Below are 9,548 nucleotides of genomic sequence, written 5' to 3'. Positions count from 1 at the left end.
CTGGGACGATGATGAGAAAGTTCTAAGGTTGTGTTGTCTTGTTGCCACTAGGGATAAAACATTGATGCTATGTCTAAGGATGTAGTTGTTGATTACATTACGCACCATACTTAATGCAATTGTCACGTTGCTTGCAACTTAATGCTTGGAGGGGTTCGGATGATAACTTTGAAGGTGGACTTTTAGGCATAGATGCGGTTGGATGGCGGTCTATGTACTTTGTCGTAATGCCCAATTAAATCTCACTATACTCATCATGATATGTATGTGCATTGTCATGCTCTCTTTATTTGTCAATTGCCCAGCTGTAATTTGTTCACCCAACATGCTTGTTCGTCTTATGGGAGAGACACCTCTAGTGAGCTGTGGACCCCGGTCCAATTCTCTTTACTGAAATACAATCTCTTGCAATACTTGTTCTCTTGTTTTTCTGCAAACAATCATCTTCCACACAATACGGTTAATCCTTTGTTACGGCAAGCCGGTGAGATTGACAACCTCAGCTTGTTTCGTTGGGGCAAAGTACTTTGGTTGTGTTGTGCGGGTTCCACGTTGGCGCCGGAATCCCTGGTGTTGCGCCGCACTACATCCCGCCGCCATCAACCTTCAACGTGCTTCTTGGCTCCTCCTGGTTCGATAAACCTTGGTTTCTTTCTGAGGGAAAACTTGCTGCTGTGCGCATCATACCTTCCTCTTGGGGTTGCCCAACGAACGTGTGAAATACACGCCATCACCCATTTCAAATATTTCAAACTTATTCAAATTTGGTTCAAATTTGAAAGACATACAAGTTATAGCACACATAGTGCATACATGTTCACACATATTGCACTAGATGCTAATTAACCCTATAGTTTGAGGCCATTTGGATGAGGTCGAAAAAATTCTTGGATTAGAAATGGGGTTGTTCGAACCCCGTAGTTGGATTTTTTGAACTTGATGCGTAATCTTGGGCAAAACCCTAGTTTAACCTATTTAATTATAGATTCGTAGGTTGATTTTTCTACATTTTTATTATTACTATGCGGCACATGTGTGTTTGCCGTCGAGTGAAACTCGGAGAAGAGGGATCACTTGGAAGGAGAGAAGAAGGGAGAGCATTATGGTGTCTCCCCTTTTCGGGTGATGATGTTGACTTTTGTGCGGGGTTTGTCGGTGAGCGGGAGGTGCGAGCGAGCGAGCGGCGAGTCGAGCGAGGCCGAGAATGAGAGAGATTTGTTTTTTTTTGTGAGAGGGACAACCGAAGGATCTGAAGGACCCGGAGACTTCCAATACGCATCTGATGCGTCTTCTCTTGACAAAGAAAATGGGCTGGGAGTTTGCGTACCTATTGCACGTGACCTGTGCTCAACTGAAGTGTGGGACCCCACGCATGGGCACCACACGTAAGTGACGGACCTATTGGTGTAAAAACTCGGTTGATTAGTATAGTGCATTAGAGCAAAGTTTCCTATGGATTCAAGGGTAGGAAATCCAAGTTAACTCATTTACATGACATTATTTTTTCCATTAAGCAAAGTTAACACATCTATCAATTGGTACATTTTGGAGTGACTAAGAAGGATCCAGGCTTACTTATTCGTTTTCACGTGTTAAACTTGTCTAAATCTTGGTCAAACCTAGGATTTGACAGAGATTCAAATGGGCGGAAAATTCAAAAAAAAAAAACAGAAAAATGAAAAACCAAAGCACATAGTCTTCTTATGTCATATAGTAAGCATTAAAGTTGATAAACAAGGTCTAGACATATTCAAACCAGACAAATCATGTATCTATACCCCCTAACCCCTAAACTATGTCTTATGAAGTCAAGCATGAAGATAAGTGGTTTTGGGTTTCAAACATGGAAATTTCAAAAACCTCCCAAAAGCTTCATTTTAGAGTGACTAAGAAGGATCCATGCTTACCTTTTCATTTTCATATTTTAAACTTGTTTAAATCTTAATTTGTCAAACCTAGGATTTGACCAAAAGATTCAAACATGGAAATTTCAAAAACCTCCCAAAAACTTCATTTTAGAGTGACTAAGAAGGATACATGCTTCCCTTTTCATTTTCATGATTTAAACTTGTTTAAATCTTGGTCAAACCTAGGATTTGACCAAGATACAAATGGGTGGGCACAAAATTCAAAAAAATCAGAAAAAATGAAAAACCAAATCACATAGTCTTCTTATGTCATATCGTAAGCATTCAAGTTGATAAACACAAGGTTTGGACATATTCAAACCAGACAAATAATGTATCTCTACCCCCTAACCCTAAACTTGGTCGATCTTATGAAGTCTAGCTAGCATGAAGAGAAGTCGTTAATTTTGGGTTTCAAACATGGAAATTTCAAGAACATCTCAAAAGCTTCTTATGTCATATAGTACTAAGCATTAAAGTTGAGAAACAAGGTCTAGACATATTCAACCTATGCAAATCATGTATCTACCCCCTAATTAATTAACCCCTAAACTTTGTCTTATGTAGTCAAGCATGAAGAGAGGTGGTTTTGGGTTTCAAACATGGAAATTTCAAAAACCTCCCAAAAGCTTCATTTTAGAGTGACTAATTAATAAGAAGGATGATACGAGGCTTCCCTTCTCATTTTCATGTTTTAAACTTGTTTAAATCTTGTTCAAACCTAGGATTTGACCAAGATTCTTCAGAAAAAATCAAAAGAATGAAAAACCAAAGCACATAGCATTCTTATGCCATATAGTAAGCTAGCATTCAAGATGATAAACAAGGTCTAGACATATTCAAACCAGAAAAATCATGTATATATCTACCCCTAACCCTAAACTCTGTCTTATGAAGTCAAGCATGAAAGAGAAGTGGCGGTTTAATTTGGGTTTGAAACATGGAAATTTCAAAAAACCCCAAAAGCTTCATTTTAGGGAGACTAAGAAGGATCCATGCTTACCATTTTATTTTCATGTTTTAAACTTGTTTAAATCTTGTTCAAACCTAAGATTTGACCAAGATTCAAATGGGTAGAAAATTAAAAAAGTGAAAAAAATGAAAAACCAAAGTACATAGTCTTCTTATGTCATATAGTAAGCATTCAAGTTGTTAAACAAGGTCGATCTAGACATATTCAAACCAGACAAATCATGTATCTATACCCCTAACCCCTAATTAAACTCTGTCTTATGAAGTCAAGCATGAAGAGAAGTGGTTTCGGGTTTCAAACATGGACTAATTAAGAAGGATCATTTTTAAAAACCCCAAAAGCTTCATTTTAGAGTGCATAAGAAGGATCCAGGCTTACCCTTTCATTTTGATGTTTTAATCTTGTTTAAATCTTGGTCAAACCTAGGATTTGACCAATATTCAAATGAGCATAAAATAAGAAATAAAAAAATAAAAAAGAAAGCACATAATCTTCTTATGTCATATAGTAAGCATTCAAAAGTTCATGAAGAAGGTCTAGACACATTCAAATCAAACAAGTCATCTACCCCTAACCCTACACTGTGTCTTATAAATGAAGTCAAGCATGAAAAGAAGTGTGGTTTTGGGTTTCAAACATGGAAATTTGAAAAACCTCCCAAAAGCTTCATTTTAATTAGGCTGACTGGTTAATTAAGAAGGATCCATGATTAATTACCTTTTCATTGTCATGTTTTAAACTTGTTTAAATCTTGGTCAAACCTAGGATATATTTGACCAAGATTCAAATGGGCATAAAAGTTCAGAAAAAATCAAAAGAATGAAAAACCAAAGCATGAAAAGAAGTGTCGTTTTGGGTTTCAAACATGGAAATTTCAAGAACACATCCCAAAAGCTTCATTTTAGAGTGAGTAAGAAGGATCCATGCTTACCTTTTCATTTCATGTTATAGACTTGTGTTTAAATCATGGTCAACCCTAGGATTAATTTGACCAAGATTCAAGTGGGCAGAAAATTTAAAAAATAGAAAACTGAAAAACCAAAGTACATAGTCTTCTTATGTACGTCATATAGTAAGCATATTCAAGTTGATAAACAAGGTCTAGACATATTCAAACCATACAAATCATGTATCTACCCCTAACCCTAAACTATGTCTTATGAAGTCAATCATGAAGAGAAGTGGTTTTGGGTTTCAAACATGGAAATTTCAAAAACCCTCCCAAGTGCTACATTTTGGAGTGACTAAGAAGGATAGATGCTTAATTTTTCATATTCATGATTTAAACTTGTTCAAATCTTGGTCAACCCTAGGATTTGACCAAGATTCAAATGGGCATAAAAATTCAAAAAAATCAAAAAAAATTGAAAAACCAATGTCTTCTTATGTCATATAGTAAGCATTCAATTAAGTTGATAAACAAGGTCTAGACATATTCAAACCAGGAAAATCATGTATCTACCCTAACCCCTAAACTATGTCTTATGAAGTCAAGCATGAAGAGAAGTGGTTTTGGGTTTCAAACATGGAAATTTCAAAAACCTCCCAGAAGCTTCATTTTAGAGTGACTAAGAAGGATCCGGGCTTACGTTTTCATTTTCATGTTTGAAACTTGTTTAAATCTTGGTCAAACCTAGGATTTGACCAAGATTCAAATGGGCATAAAATTCAAAAAAATTAGAAAAATGAAAAACAAAAGCACATAGTCTTCTTATGTCATATAGTAAGCATTCAAGTTGATAAACAAGGTTTAGACATATTCAAACCAGACAAATCATATATCTACCCCCTAACCCTAAACTCGGTCTTATGAAGTCTAGCATGAAGAGAAGTCGTTTTGGGTTTCAAACGTTTAAGCCAAAAGCCCCATTTCAAATATTTCAAACTTATTCAAATTTGGTTCAAATTTGAAAGACATACAAGTTATAGCACACATAGTGCATACATGTTCACACATATTGCACTAGATGCTAATTAACCCTATAGTTTGAGGCCATTTGGATGAGGTCGAAAAAATTCTTGGATTAGAAATGGGGTTGTTCGAACCCCGTAGTTGGATTTTTTGAACTTGATCTGTAGTACTGGGCAAAACCCTAGTTTAACCTATTTAATTATAGATTCGTAGGTTGATTTTTCTACATTTTTATTATTACTATGCGGCACATGTGTGTTTGCCGTCGAGTGAAACTCGGAGAAGAGGGATCACTTGGAAGGAGAGAAGAAGGGAGAGCATTATGGTGTCTCCCCTTTTCGGGTGATGATGTTGACTTTTGTGCGGGGTTTGTCGGTGAGCGGGAGGTGCGAGCGAGCGAGCGGCGAGTCGAGCGAGGCCGAGAATGAGAGAGATTTGTTTTTTTTTGTGAGAGGGACAACCGAAGGATCTGAAGGACCCGAGAGACTTCCAATACGCATCTGATGCGTCTTCTCTTGACAAAGAAAATGGGCTGGGAGTTTGCGTACCTATTGCACGTGACCTGTGCTCAGCTGAAGTGTGGGACCCCACGCATGGGCACCACACGTAAGTGACAGACCTATTGGTGTAAAAACTCGGTTGATTAGTATAGTGCATTAGAGCAAAGTTTCCTATGGATTCAAGGGTAGGAAATCCAAGTTAACTCATTTACATGACATTATTTTTTCCATTAAGCAAAGTTAACACATCTATCAATTGGTACATTTTGGAGTGACTAAGAAGGATCCAGGCTTACTTATTCGTTTTCACGTGTTAAACTTGTCTAAATCTTGGTCAAACCTAGGATTTGACGGAGATTCAAATGGGCGGAAAATTCAAAAAAAAAACGAGAAAAATGAAAAACCAAAGCACATAGTCTTCTTATGTCATATAGTAAGCATTAAAGTTGATAAACAAGGTCTAGACATATTCAAACCAGACAAATCATGTATCTATACCCCCTAACCCCTAAACTATGTCTTATGAAGTCAAGCATGAAGATAAGTGGTTTTGGGTTTCAAACATGGAAATTTCAAAAACCTCCCAAAAGCTTCATTTTAGAGTGACTAAGAAGGATCCATGCTTACCTTTTCATTTTCATATTTTAAACTTGTTTAAATCTTAATTTGTCAAACCTAGGATCTCACAATTAAAGAGATTCAAATCGGCATTAAATTCAAAAAAAAACTCAGAAAATGGAAAAACAAAAGCATATAGTCTTCTTATGTCATATAGTAAGCATTCAAGTTGATAAACACAAGGTTTGGACATATTCAAACCAGACAAATAATGTATCTCTACCCCCTAACCCTAAACTTGGTCGATCTTATGAAGTCTAGCATGAAGAGAAGTCGTTTTGGGTTTCAAACATGGAAATTTCAAGAACATCTCAAAAGCTTCTTATGTCATATACTACTAAGCATTAAAGTTGAGAAACAAGGTCTAGACATATTCAACCTATGCAAATCATGTATCTACCCCTAATTAACCCCTAAACTTTGTCTTATGTAGTCAAGCATGAAGAGAGGTGGTTTTGGGTTTCAAACATGGAAGTTTCAAAAACCTCCCAAAAGCTTCATTTTAGAGTGACTAATTAATAAGAAGGATGATACAGGCTTTCCCTTCTCATTTTCATGTTTTAAACTTGTTTAAATCTTGGTCAAACCTAGGATTTGACCAAGATTCTTCAGAAAAAATCAAAAGAATGAAAAACCAAAGCACATAGCATTCTTATGCCATATAGTAAGCTAGCATTCAAGATGATAAACAAGGTCTAGACATATTCAAACCAGAAAAATCATGTATATATCTACCCCTAACCCTAAACTCTGTCTTATGAAGTCAAGCATGAAAGAGAAGTGGCGGTTTTGGGTTTGAAACATGGAAATTTCAAAAAACCCCAAAAGCTTCATTTTAGGGAGAATAAGAAGGATCCATGCTTACCATTTTATTTTCATGTTTTAAACTTGTTTAAATCTTGTTCAAACCTAGGATTTGACCAAGATTCAAATGGGCAAAAAATTAAAAAAATGAAAAAAATGACACCAAAGTACATAGTCTTATTATGTCATATAATAAGCATTCAAGTTGTTAAACAAGGTCGATCTAGACATATTCAAACCAGACAAATCATGTTTCTATACCCCTAACCCCTAATTAAACTATGTCTTATGAAGTCAAGCATGAAGAGAAGTGGTTTCGGGTTTCAAACATGGACTAAGAAGGATCATTTTAAAAAACCCCAAAAGCTTCATTTTAGAGTGCATAAGAAGGATCCAGGCTTACCCTTTCATTTTCATGTTTTAATCTTGTTTAAATCTTGGTCAAACCTAGGATTTGACCAATATTCAAATGAGCATAAAATAAAAAATAAAAAAATAAAAAACGAAAGCACATAATCTTCTTATGTCATATAGTAAGCATTCAAATGTTGATAAACAAGAGGTTTGGACATATTCAAACCAGACAAATAATGTATCTACCCCTAACCCTAAACTCGGTCGATCTTATGAAGTCTAGCATGAAGAGAAGTCGTTTTGGGTTTCAAACATGGAAATTTCAAGAACATCCCAAAAGCTTCTTATGTCATATAGTAAGCATTAAAGTTGAGAAACAAGGTCTAGACATATTCAAACTATGCAAATCATGTATCTACCCTGTAACCCCTAAACTTTGTCTTATGTAGTCAAGCATGAAGAGATGTGGTTTTGGGTTTCAAACATGGAAATTTCAAAAACCTCCCAAAAGCTTCATTTTAGAGTGACTAAGAAGGATGATACCGGCTTCTCTTCCCATTTTCATGTTTTAAACTTGTTTAAATCTTGGTCAAACCTAGGATTTGACCAAGATTCTTGAGAAAAAATCAAAATAATGAAAAACTAAAGCACATAGCATTCTTATGTCATATAGTAAGCATTCAAGATGATAAACAAGGTCTAGACATATTCAAACCAGAAAAATCATGTATATATCTACCCTAACCCTAAACTCTATCTTTATGAAGTCAAGCATGAAAGAGAAGTGGTGGTTTTGGGTTTGAAACATGGAAATTTCAAAAAACCCCAAAAGCTTCATTTTAGGGAGAATAAGAAGGATCCATGCTTACCATTTTATTTTCATGTTTTAAACTTGTTTAAATCTTGTTCAAACCTAGGATTTGACCAAGATTCAAATGGGCGGAAAATTACAAAAAATCAAAAAATGAAAAACCAAAGTTCATAGTCTTCTTATGTCATATAGTAAGCATTCAAGTTGTTAAACAAGGTCTAGACATATTCAAACCAGACAAATCATGTATCTATACCCCTAACCCTAATTAAACTCTGTCTTATGAAGTCAAGCATGAAGAGAAGTGGTTTCGGGTTTCAAACATGGACTAAGAAGGATCATTTTAAAAAAAACCCAAAAGCTTCATTTTAGAGTGCATAAGAAGGATCCAGGCTTACCCTTTCATTTTGATGTTTTAATCTTGTTTAAATCTTGGTCAAACCTAGGATTTGACCAATATTCAAATGAGCATAAAATAAAAAATAAATGAATCAATGAGATATGACCTCATGTTTATTTTCTATAGGATTATTTCCTATAGGATATGTTCAATCAAACAACTAGGTTGGTGTAGGAAAAAATCCCGTAGAATCAAACAACTAGCAATCAAAAATAATTTATCTCTCAATCCTATGTCGTGCATGTGGGTACACCAATAGCATATACATGTTGGTCCCATCTTAATGCTAAGGTTCAGTTCATCATACATAGTGGGAAACTTCACAAGATAAATGGGACCCAAGTTATGGCGAAAGTTAATATTATTACTATATATATACACACATAGTTTCATTCGATTTGAATTATAGGTTTGTGAGCAAATATATATTTAGTTCGAACTAGTGCTCGAGTACGTAAGAAGCTATTTAATCACAAGCTTCCTAGATTTTAAAACAAGGCATCTACATATTACTGGATTTTTCAAAATTTTCAGAATAGTTTTCTTAGCTTCGAAATAAGAAATAGTTTGGAACGTTGGATCTCAAATGGATGGTAGATGGTGGCACATAGTCACAATGTATCTTGGAAGCATCAAGTCACTGAAGCTCTGTCCGGTTTCCAAACCAAGCTAAGAAAGGCATTGAAAATGAAGTTATGCTCTAAAACATCTCTCATTCCATTTTGGTGCTCGCGCGGTTGCATGCTGCCCACGTGTTAAGGTACGTGTCTACGGCATGTAGAGAACTACGATTATTGGCGAAAAATATATCGAAATGGAAAGCGTAAAAAAAAACCTCTCTGGTCAACCTGATGTGACGAGACATCACTGCACCAAACGTCGTCGCAAATCTATAGATGGGTGGCGTGCTAGTATACCAACAGTCAAATCGGCGCCCAGTCGCAGCAGCAGCCTAGAGTACTACTCCTAGTTTTGCCCCTTGCATGTCTATCGTATTCTTCTTCACCCTCCCAGAATCACGCGCACGCGCGGTATCTCGATCCCCACCACGCCGCATCGTTCCGCTCGCCCTCTCCTCCGAAATCCCCAAGCGCGGTTGCATCCGCCATCCACCTAAATCCATCTTCACGTGATGAATTATTCTAGGCTTTGCCGGGGCGGCGGGGAAGGCCCCTGGGAGGCTCTCACCGGCGACAACACCGACCTCATCGCTGCGCATGCGGACGTTACCTACACCGTCCGAGCTTGCCGCATGTTCCGGGGAGCTCT

This window comes from Lolium rigidum, chromosome 1, assembly GCF_022539505.1.
Source record: "Lolium rigidum isolate FL_2022 chromosome 1, APGP_CSIRO_Lrig_0.1, whole genome shotgun sequence".
Lineage (NCBI taxonomy): Eukaryota > Viridiplantae > Streptophyta > Magnoliopsida > Poales > Poaceae > Lolium > Lolium rigidum.
Note: the sequence above shows the minus strand (reverse complement) of the source record.